The following is a 12,040-nucleotide window of genomic DNA, read 5'->3' as shown; positions in this document are numbered from 1 at the left end:
ACCCTCAAGATACTCACGAAGGTTTTTTCAAACATTCTCATTTTTCTAGTTCAACTTACGCCAGAAATATGCAAACCGTGCTTGAGTAGTGCGCATATTATTACAATGATTGGGAAATAGAAAAGTGACTTCATCTGTTTTGAACTGGCAAATCTCAGTGATAAGATGCATAATTACTTCGAAGCCTAATCTGTTCGAGTCGAACTACTCCCACAAACGCCTATAGTAATTTCAACTGGTGGAGTGTTGAGGAGCAAATTATTTTGATTTTTTTTAAAAAAAAGACACGAAATAGGTGACATTTTAGCTCGTTGTTCGCACGAAAATTAAAAAACCGCCCATGTACCTTCGCCTGATATTGATATTTTAGCACGCTACGTGTTAATCTGGTATTTGCTTATACTTTTGCAAAGTAGATTTTTGCATTCGAAAAAAAATTCTAAAACATTGTAAAAAAAGTAAATGTCAACATCAAAAGATTTGTCAGTGGATATATAAAAATACTTGCTTTATTACTTTGCTTATTTTTGAATTTACAGACGACACTTTTTTAACGTGTCATTAGTTACGTCAGTTACTTTTGAAGTTAAGTCAATTACTGAAGTTACCCTATAGTATATAAAAACCAAAGCGGTATATCACCGTACTTTAATTAAACTTCGGATTATAGATGATGGCGAAAGGTCTTTTCTCTTGATAAGCGTCAAAAAAAAAAAAAAAAAAAAAAGAAATTATATACTAATGCAAAATTTGCGTATGAAGTATAGTTATGACTTTTCTTTTTTCAGCCTAGGGCTAACTGTTAAATATACTATAATTTCAGACAATAATAAACTTCTCAGCTGTTGAAAGAGACTAACAAAAATGTGTTGCATTGCTGTCTCAAGGGAATGACTTGCTTAAAGAGCACGCAGTTAGTTGCAAACAAAGTAGTGCGAACTACTGAATCAACATCAATCCTGAAAGGATTGATGTTGTTTGTAATTATGGAAGAAGCAACTAAGTTTATGAGCAGTGCTCCATGTCTGTAAATTGCATTTAGTTCTGGCTGGTATCAGTCTTTTGATATGAAAAAAAAAAAAAAAACGGATTCGAATCCAATCTTTCTAACCAAAGGGCGTTATCAATATTGGCTGAGCTAAAGAGCCTAATGTTTAATAATAACAATAATATTTTCTACTCTAAATCTACAATTTTCAACTTGATTATTGTCAGTGGCATAGCTTGGGGGAGGAGGAGGCGATCCACCCCGGGCGACACTTTGAACATTTTTGAACTTTTGCAGTTAATTCTAAAACAGTCTCGAGAACTCAGTTCCAAATACTGTAATACTACTGGGAATTTTCCTCACAATTTCTGTAAGTGTTGCTAGTTGTGAGCGTTGCTAAATAAAATTGATTAAGAATTACCTTTATTACTATGAAATAGACTTTGCCAATGTCATCGACGATTTTGCTAACAGAAAAGGAAGAAAAATACATCCGTTTTGACTTTTTGTAGTAATTTTGGGGCGGCAAAAGCTCTAGCTACGCCACTGGTTATTGTTGTTTCGGTATTATTGTAAACACCTCATGGCGCGCCATAGAAAAACTGCTTCAGAATAAATTGGATATTTGATTATCAGCTAAATCATTTTTTTGTTTTTTTTTTTGCTTGCAGGTAGCCTAAAAATTTCACATCTCACAGTTAATAATAATAATAACATCACTGTACTATATTTTTATAATCAACACCAGCAACTCAAGTTTTAAAATTTATCAATTTTAAAATCTGACTTTTAAACATTTTAAAATATTTAGTCACGAGTAATTAACACTTCAGCAATTCTCCGAAAATCTTTGAAATAATTATGTAGCAATATAGCTCTACAGAGAGGCTTATGCCCAAACAGCTAAGGCGAGGGATATTTTCTCTGATAATTATGTTTATTTTCCAGACGGAGGAATGGGTCTCTGGTTGAAAGTATAATTTAATGATTTCAGAAGTACTTTTAGTTCATTTTAATTTTTTAACTACTTATTTACTTATTTATTCTCTTATTTACCATAGCTGATAAATAAGAGACACAGTCTGTTGACTATGATTACAATGTATCTGTTCACAGGGGCTCAGTTTGATCCAGATTATTCAGTTACCATTATACGAGTTTGGTCGTAAAAGTTCTCGGGCTCCACCGTAGATGGCAGCACTATTGGCAAGATTTTTTTTTTCTCCCTAAGTTGGTACATGTGTCATAAGTATCCATATGAAAATGCAAGTCATTCTATCAAGTAGTTTGTTTTATACAGTTCTCTGAAGGAAAAGTGTATCCCTTGAAATGGATAAAATTGAGTATCGTGCGGTTATAAAATTCTTTGTAAAAGGTTTAACGCCAAAAGAAATTCAAGAAAAGACTTCTGTTTCTTTCCAAAACTAAAACTCAGACCACCCTCGTACGTAGATAATTTTAAGGGTTTTTCTTAATTATTATTTTTTTGTGTGTGTTTAGGAATTACTGCCAAATGAACTAAATCTATAAGAGCAGTGTATTATGTGCTAAATAACCAAGTAGTTATTTTGTCAAGTTGGTCCAGAATACCTCAGGACACCTTCTGTGGTCCCGTGGAGTCCATGCCAAGACCGATGCAAGCAGTTACCTCTATTTTAAGAGGCTTAAAACAGAGGTAACTCTTTAAGCGGGATTCTTCTAGCAATTATTTCTTTCTTTCTAAGTTTTTTTTTTATTTATCGCTTATGGCTTTCGGCATTCTTCTAAATTTGAGAAATTCTCGATCTTATTATTGCATTTTTATCCCTACACAACATTTTATCCTTATATCTCAACAGTAAGAGTAAGCCAACCCGAAATCATACTTTGAAAGAGGATTTATGGAAACGAGAAATCTAAAACTGCACACAAATTTTTCTCATAATGAGTATGTCAAATAACCTGTAAGGAATATATGGTTTTACTTTATAGATTTCTTTAGCAGTATTTAGCATCAATCTAAATTAATGCTAAATACCACGCATCATTGCGAACCGTACACAAAAGGGGGGACAATAATTTATTGGTATCCCTCCACTTAAATCAAAATTACTACTTATATTAAAGAATTGTTACAAATTATTGGTAATTAGCATGCATAATTTACATAATAGAAAGACCTGGCGATGCGAGTTCATTGTAGCTTGTTTACTATCCCCTAACTGTTGTATTCATACATGGTATAATTTTGCTAATATTTCTTCCGTTCTTTCCCCCCAAACATTATGTAATTAATCGCCGAAGAAAGCAATAATAATTAAGAAATTAAAACTTCTGCCGCAAAGTTTAAGTTAAGAATTTATGATGTAACTTTGTACTGCTGGAAAACACCGCTTATGGAATAAAATCTCCTTTGCTCAGTAAACCCTTTACAAGCAGTTTAATGAAGCGATTAATCTGATGTGTGTTCACTGGACCACGACGAATAGGGAGAGCTGCACCCAAATTTGCAAGATAGTTTGTACGGTAGCCATCCTTTTTGCTTGAAGGATTTGCTCTTAAAATAATATGCACAATACTGCACTGCTTGTTGAAGTCACCTGAATACTAATACACGAACTTAGATAGCTCAGAACAGTTTAAGACATGCGCAGTAAGCGGAAGGCCGTAATGTAATTATTTGTTGCAAGTATTTTTTAAAAATATATGTATATATAAAAGATATTTCAATAATTTCCATGTGTTCGGAGAGGTTTACAGGGAGAAATTAATATTACCTGGATAAATGTTAACACGCTAGAAATCAGGATTAGTTTACCCACATGTAGATATAGACACCTTTTCAATTACGACATCTGTAGTAAATGAAATCAAGATACTTTTAATAAGATCGGGGAGCCCGTCACTGAGTGGAACCAACGCTGAGATATGGACGGTCTTTCGCTCACTATGGAGTGGCCTAGAGATCGTCCGATTTTTTGAGATTTTACCCTTTACTTACTAATCAGGGTAACAAATGGCAATGCTAAACCAAGGAAGTTAACTGAGGTTCGGCTGTTGCTGTTATCCTGGGTGATGAGTTTTTTTGAATTCGCTCCATTAAGGTTTTTGCCTTAAGGGAGCACTTTGAGTCTCCGGGGAAAGTGTTCTCCGGCACGGCCCGCTGAGGGGTTCTTGCCGGTGAATTATTTTCCTCGGAATATGAGCGGTTCTGCTCAGTGGTCGGGGAGCCCGTCACTGAGTGGAACCAACGCTGAGATATGGACGGTCTTTCGCCCACTATGGAGTGGCCTAAAGATCATCCGATTTTTTGAGATTTTACCCTTTACTTACTAATCAGGGTAACAATTAGCAATGCTGAACCGAGGAAGTAAACTGAGGTTCGGCTGTTGCTGTTATCCTGGGTGTGAGTTTTTGAGTTCGCTCCCTTAGGGTTTTTGCCTTAAGGGAGCACCTTGAGTCTCTGGGGAAGGTGTTCTCCGGCACGGCCCGCTGAGGGGTTCTTGTCGGTGAATTATTTTCCTCGGAATTTGAGCGGTTCTGCTCAGTAGTTGGGGAGCCCATCGGGGTGCTAGGATGGGGCGGCCGACACTGAGTGGAACCAACGCTGAGCGGTTCTGCTTAAACAGGAAGCCCGTCGGGGTGCTAGGACGGGGCGGCCGTCACTGAGTGGAACCAACGCTGAGATATGGACGGTCTTTCGCCCACTACGGAGTGGCCTAGAGATCGTCCGATTTTTTGAGATTTTACCCTTTACTTACTAATCAGGGTAACAAATGGCAATGCTAAACCAAGGAAGAGTTAACTGAGGTTCGGCTGTTGCTGTTATCCTGGGTGATGAGTTTTTTTGAATTCGCTCCATTAAGGTTTTTGCCTTAAGGGAGCACTTTGAGTCTCCGGGGAAAGTGTTCTCCGGCACGGCCCGCTGAGGGGTTCTTGCCGGTGAATTATTTTCCTCGGAATATGAGCGGTTCTGCTCAGTGGTCGGGGAGCCCGTCACTGAGTGGAACCAACGCTGAGATATGGACGGTCTTTCGCCCACTATGGAGTGGCCTAAAGATCATCCGATTTTTTGAGATTTTACCCTTTACTTACTAATCAGGGTAACAATTAGCAATGCTGAACCGAGGAAGTAAACTGAGGTTCGGCTGTTGCTGTTATCCTGGGTGTGAGTTTTTGAGTTCGCTCCCTTAGGGTTTTTGCCTTAAGGGAGCACCTTGAGTCTCTGGGGAAGGTGTTCTCCGGCACGGCCCGCTGAGAGGTTCTTGTCGGTGAATTATTTTCCTCGGAATTTGAGCGGTTCTGCTCAGTAGTTGGGGAGCCCGTCGGGGTGCTAGGACGGGGCGGCCAACACTGAGTGGAACCAACGCTGAGCGGTTCTGCTTAAACGGGGTGCTAGGACGGGGCGGCCGTCAATGAATGGAACCAACGCTGAGACATGGACGGTCTTTCGCCCACTATGGAGTGGCCTAGAGATTTTACCCTTTACTTACTAATCAGGGTAACAATTAGCAATGCTGAACCAGGGAAGTTAACTGAGGTTCGGCTGTTGCTGTTATCCTGGGTGATGAGTTTTTGAGTTGGCTCTCTTAAGGTTTTTGTCTTAAGGGAGCACTTTGAGTATCCGGGGAAGGTGTTCTCCGGCACGGCCCGCTGAGGGGTTCTTGCCGGTGAATTATTTTCCTCGGAATTTGAGCGGTTCTGCTCAGTGGTCGGGGAGCCCGTCACTGAGTGGAACCAATGCTGAGATATGGACGGTCTTTCGCCCACTATGGAGTGGCCTAGAGATCGTCCGATTTTTTGAGATTTTACCCTTTACTTACTAATCAGGGTAACAAATGGCAATGCTGTAGCCAATGAAGTTTTAACTGAGGCTCGGCTATTGCCGTTACCCGGCCATGACTAGAGCTTTTTAGCTCAATAACCCTCCATCCACACAGATTTACTTCATTCAGATGACGGGATAAATAGTCAAGGACTCAGTCCATCGCCCAGTTCTTTTAAGAACTTTTTAAGATATGTTTTCTTCAGCAAGGCACATTCTCATCCTAATCCACTAATCAGACAAGCTTCCAGTTATAGTGAACATGACTATCAAAAACACAAAAGACCCAAGGCAATCCTGCTTTCAGCAGAACAGAACTAACTCCATATTCACAAAGTGCGAGCATAAGTCTCACAACCTCCCCCATCAAGCTTCTCCACACAGATAAAGGGGAAAATAAAAAGCATTTTATGCTTCACCCAGCAAGCCAGTAACGTTGTTGTTGTTAAGATATGTTCTGATGAGATTGAATCAATCGACCGTGAGATGCGGTCGATTGGTTCATTAATGCCCTTGGGGGTAACGGATGGCAACAATGCAATGCTGTACCAATGAAGTTTAACTGAGGTTCGGCTGTTGCTGTTATCCCTTTGGGCGATGAGTTTTTGAGTTCGTTCTCTTAGGTTTTGCCCTAAGAGAGCACTTTGAGTCTCCGGGGAAGGTGTTCTCCGGCACGGCCCGCTGATGGGTACTTGCCGGTGAATTATTTTCCTCGGAATATGAGCGGTTCTGCTCAGTGGTCGGGGAGCCCGTCACTAAGTGGAACCAGCGCTGAGATTAGGACGGTCTTTCGCCCACTATGGAGTGGCCTAGAGATTGTCCGTATTTTTGAGATTTCACCTTTACTTACATAGTCGGTGATTGATTCATTCAATCCAATACCCTTGGAGGGTAACGGATGGCAATGCTGTAGCCAATGAAGTTCTAACTGAGGCTCCGCTATTGCTGTTACCCTCCTGCCATGATCAGAGCTTTAATAGCTCAATAACATCTTATCCCTACACTGTCCTCTACAGATAACGGGGATGATGAAAAGCATTCTTGCTTCGCCCATTTAAGCCAGTCCTTATAAGGACTATAAGATATGTTCACGTTTCCCTTCACATTGCTTGATAATCTTTCGTCTTATGCTTTCGTAATTACAAATTCCAGAAGGTGCAAATTTCACCAATCTGGAATCAAATTGTTTAGCTAAGTGCAAATTGTAGTATCTGTTAGCTCAGTTATTATCGACAAAGCGTCTCATAGAGGCACTTGATAATAAACTACAGCAGCAGATACAGAATAAATCCCGGACTGGGACAAGAATAAAACACTCGGTGGTGGGAATAGCTTAGGCACTCCCCCTCACCAGCAATGGCTTTGCCGCATACGCGGACCCTTGGAATCGAAGTTGAAGCCGACCTGCGACCTCGATGTTTGGCTAAAGCCCTCATCGAAAGCGTCGGCGCTGACCAGATTTTTGGTTTTACTCCCTTTGGTGGTGGTGGCTGCTTCCAAGTACAGTTAACCCTCCTTTTTTTTGTGAGTTCAACAAGATTTGTTGAACTCACAAATTATTTATTATTATTATAAGGTATGTGTGAAGGAACATCCCAGTCTTTTTAAGGACTTCCAGGGTAGCGGATGGCAATGCTGTAGCCAATGAAGTTTTAACTGAGGCTCGGCTATTGCTGTTACCTAGCCATGACTAGAGCTTTTAGCTCAATAACACCCCATCCACACAGATTTTCTTCATTCAGATGACGGGATAAAGAGTCAAGGACTCAGTCCATCGCCCAGTTCTCTTTAGAACTTAGGCATGTGTGATATTAATGATAAATGAGTTCGGATTCATATTTTATTGTAAATTCATGATTTCGCTTATGATGTCAGATTTTGTTTAAATGTTTTAAGCTTTGATTTATTAACTATACGTTAATTAATTAATACTTATTTGCACATTCCACAAAGAGCCTTGATAATCATTTTGTTCTATAATTTATTCGAAATCAGTCGTCAACCAGTTACTGAATTTTCTGTCTTTTAGATTGGATGATGAATTGTTTATTTTTCATAGTTGTATGTTGTTGCCGGTGATGGCGCTATCGGCGTTCTACTCTCGACATTGCAGGCGATATTGACAATTGTGTATGTATTTACATTCAATGCAATAAACTTATAATTAGGTGCAAAGTATGGGGTCTGGTTATAGCCTTATATTCATATTTTATGTTATTTATGTTAGCAGGATTTGGAATAGTTTAAAATCATTTTTGAATATTCATAAAGGTAATTAAAACCTCACAGTCATATACTGTATATTCAATGCTTATTTCCGTAAATAGCCTTTATTCTTTTATATGTTATCGAAGTTTAGGAATGCCTAGTTCAGATAATTTTATTTCATCCAGTTCAGTTGGCTTATAAAAGAGTATATGGCTAGTTTAAATGGAGTTCGAAGTTATAGAGTTCAGTAGTTCTGGTTCATTAATAGCAATTTTCATCTCAGAAGCTTCTGTGATTGCCGTAACAAAAGATCTGTTGTTTATCAGATATTCTGCTATAACTTCACTTATTGTCAAAGTCTGCGAGGCAATTTAATTTATCAACTTAGACGTTGGCCACGTAACTTTTTTATTAGAAGATTTATCCGAGGATATAATGTCTGATGAAATAGGAACTTCACACAGTTTGCAGAAAGTAATTTTACCCTCCTTAGGGGAAAAACAAGCAGAAAAAATAAAGCATGGCATAACAGCCAAATTCCTTAACACAGTAGTTTAACCAAGCGTGTTTTTTTCCTTTTTTTTTTTTTTTTGCTCGGTCTCTTTCGTTTACAGAAACCTGTTCGTTTTTTATAGCCACATAAAAAATAGTTCTTATTATGTAGGTGAAGCCAATATGAATTTTGAAAGTTTGAGTGATCTATTACATGAAGGGAAACTTTCACTAGTTTTGGGAAATTAGTAACAACGCCCCCTATGATTGGTGGGATGCATTTTAATTTCTGAAACACGTGTAAATTTTTTTAAGTGTAGTAATATAGGAATTTTTTTTTTAAATCTCGGAACAACTATGGGAACTTATGTGATTTTAAGTAATTTTACGCTAGATTAGTTGCTTTCCGTTTCAGAGCTCATCGGGTCACACGGTGGACGCCTTAGTGCAAGCAATTCAGTTCACGATGGTAGAGTTATAAGCAATAGTTTATGGCCATAGATGTTTACAAACATTCACATTCATAATTGCAGTGAGATTCGAAATCACAGACTCTCAGTAGCCAAACGAAGCATTTTATCCCGGTGGTTGTACGGCTGGGCAGTATGCTCCTGGAAATCAAATAACATGGGTTGTTTTGATCAGATTTACAGTACGTTGGTATTCGATTACATCGTGCCTCGCGAACAGTTGCAACTTGTAAACATCACGACTTCAGTATATCGTTTAGTAAAATTCCTAAAACCAGCAACGTGTAATCACAAAACAAAATATTTTGCTAAATTGTATCTTTATTGACGTCCTTTAAGCGCGCCTTTATTACCATTTGCAATTATTCGTGTGTAAAACATTCCAAAGCTTTAATAATAAATATAGTACGATCTCCTTGATACTTTCTTAGAAGGCAGTGACTTTCAGACATGGAGACTGATGATTAAAAGGTAAACTTTCCTTTAAAAAGTGGGAATAATTTCTTTCTAAAATTTTATAGTTGAGAATGTTGCAACGCAGAATATTTTATTTTTTGTTGGCTATAGTACCGGATGATTGACTAGTGTAAATAATTATTTATTATCCTAAAATATTGTAAGTCATTTTCATAACTATGCCACGAAATTTGATGTGCTAGGATTCTTGGGTCATTAGTGTCTTTGTCCACGGTAAATTCTATTCATCCTTATATAAAAAACCAATGAAACAAAGGTTATGGGAATTTTCATGTTATTTCCAGTATTACTATGTACTAAGACTAGTGCTTCGGAATACATAGCAGGCAGAACTATCGTCTATTTGTAACCAACGTCTATCTGCCACCTGGTAAACGCAAGCATATCTTGTTGCCACGGAAGCAGCAGATATCACATTTTTCTCTTGGTCCGACACTAGAAACAGCAGATATGCAAGCAAAACTTTCTTCTTGTTATTTTGGTGACATAGAAGCATGACATCATATCCTAGGAAGGGGATATTCACTACTTTAGTTTCCGTTATCAATGATACCGTTAGTAATTTCGTATTTATCTATGAATCGCTAACCAAATATTAAACTCTCGTGTTTCCCTTTCTAAATCGCAGCTAATGCATTTCTTTTCGGCGTCAGAATCGCCGGAGGATGGAATATTACATTTTGTTTGTCGTCTCTGTATTTTAGGAGTGTTTCTGTGGAATTATATGTCGCTACTGTATAAATAGGTTTTCGGTGCAGTTTACCGTACTATTCAATGAGAAAAAAAATGAACTACATTAAGTTGAAAATTATGGCTACATAAATTAAGTCTTGGCTCCTTAAACAAGGTCTTTTATTGATTAAAATATTCCCTGCCTAGAAGTTAATTTTAATTTAATCGCAATAAAAGATAGCTTGTTTAGGGGTATTAAATTCGCGTTCTTTAATACGACTATGGCATACAAGCAAATCAGATATAGAAAACATAACGAAGTGTATTTGGAATTTAACTTTGTTATCACCAAAGTTAAATTCAAACCCAATTTTTTGTATCCTTACAGCAACTAATCCAATTTTAACTATAAGCAGGCAGCAATCTGAATAAACATTAAAAAACGATGTTTTAAATACTGAAACATTCATTATTGTATCGAAATAATTTTCTTCAATTTGTGTAGAAATTCATACCCCCCCCATCTTGACCGAACCATGCAACATGAATTTTACAATAAACATTTCTTTGCAATTGCTTCATAAACGCCATTAAATCATATCTTTTGAACTTGAATTTATGAAATAGTTACGGATTTTTTTCTCTCGCTAAATTGAGTATATGAAGTATAAACTTCATACGATATGCTTGATTTCATCTATATTTTCCTCGCTTAAGCCAACAACGATAATTTACACCAAAGGTAAAGTTATTTACGAAACTTTCTTTAAATAATTGTTTCTAAACTTTTCTGATAGCGCCTTGCAATACCCGGCGAAGCAATGAAGATGGTACAATACTAGGACCACTCACAGCAAAGGTGTTGCATGCTCGAAGCACTTCGCTGTCTTCTGAAAAGCAGTTTAATATCTTTGGGCCCATATCAGATATAAGCTGATAAGAACTGTTGGTTGGAGAGCGAGTAAACTAACTAGCAGGCAACTAGGCCAGTAAAAACAGAGTTGAATTTCTTCCTTTCTTGTGATTTAAAAAAAATATATATATTAACGAAGATCACACTCATGAGATACACATGTGTGTGTGATCTTCGAAACTTTCACCATTTGGATATTGGAATTTAGTCAGTACCCAAATGCATATAATTATGACTATGGTTGTTTTCGTTGATTGTTTGATCAGTAGAAACAACCCAGTTGATTGTGGTTGTTTTTACCTGTCAGATAGGTTGCTTTCCATAGAATGACCAGTCACTCCATTTGTCTGTTGCTACCTGTAATCGAAGTCTGTAATCTAGTAGCGAAGTCTATTAACTTCCGTCGAAAACAGGTTCACATTCCGTCACTGGCTTTGTGTGTGGGAGTGGGGGGAATCCGAAAATCATAGTTTCTCATCGCACAGAACGTGCAAACCGGCCAAAGAACACACATACACAATCTATAGATATAACATACTCAGGGGAAGAATTCGGATGGTCACTATGTAAGGCCTTGTGATTGATGACAGACGTATCCATTACTTTCCCAGTATGGAACCTGACAACAATAGGAATTAGTTGCAACATGGACCGTATATTCACAACACAATGCGACTCGAACCAGTGACAAGTAATTCCTGCTGCCTACCGTGTGAGGTCTAAGTTTATAACTTAAAAAAAAAACTTTTCTGATTCCTGGATAGGATATTAATTCATTAATTATTGAGTATTATTGATATTTTGAATTGAATATTGCCAACTATTTGAACGACCACTGTTACTTTATTTGCGAGAGGTACTTACTCAGTGAACACAATCGCAAAAGTTAAAGCGTCAGTTTCAATTAACGAAAGAAATAAGTTACTGGGGGGGGGGGGGGGGAGAATCGCTTTTCATCTCCTCTCTTCTTCTTCATGTCGCACTGTTAATCCGATTTAGACTCAATATGGAATACC

At 37.9% G+C, this 12,040-nt stretch overlaps 1 long non-coding RNA gene across 1 annotated transcript in view; it reads left to right on the top strand.

Moving 5' to 3' along the window:
- Positions 1-9,253: 9,253 nt before the first annotated feature.
- LOC150101424 (uncharacterized) overlaps positions 9,254-12,040 on the top strand; it is a 40,753-nt gene continuing 37,966 nt past the window's right edge. Inside the window, exon 1 of the long non-coding RNA XR_016549008.1 lies at positions 9,254-9,433. This is a non-coding gene — a long non-coding RNA (uncharacterized LOC150101424). The remainder of the gene's footprint in view (positions 9,434-12,040) is intronic.

The sequence above is a fragment of the Typopeltis vanoorti genome, chromosome 11 (genome assembly GCF_054136105.1).
Source record: "Typopeltis vanoorti isolate ZY-2024b chromosome 11, IOZ_Tvanoo_1.0, whole genome shotgun sequence".
Taxonomy (NCBI): domain Eukaryota; kingdom Metazoa; phylum Arthropoda; class Arachnida; order Uropygi; family Thelyphonidae; genus Typopeltis; species Typopeltis vanoorti.
This window is presented reverse-complemented; position numbering and strand designations above follow the sequence as displayed.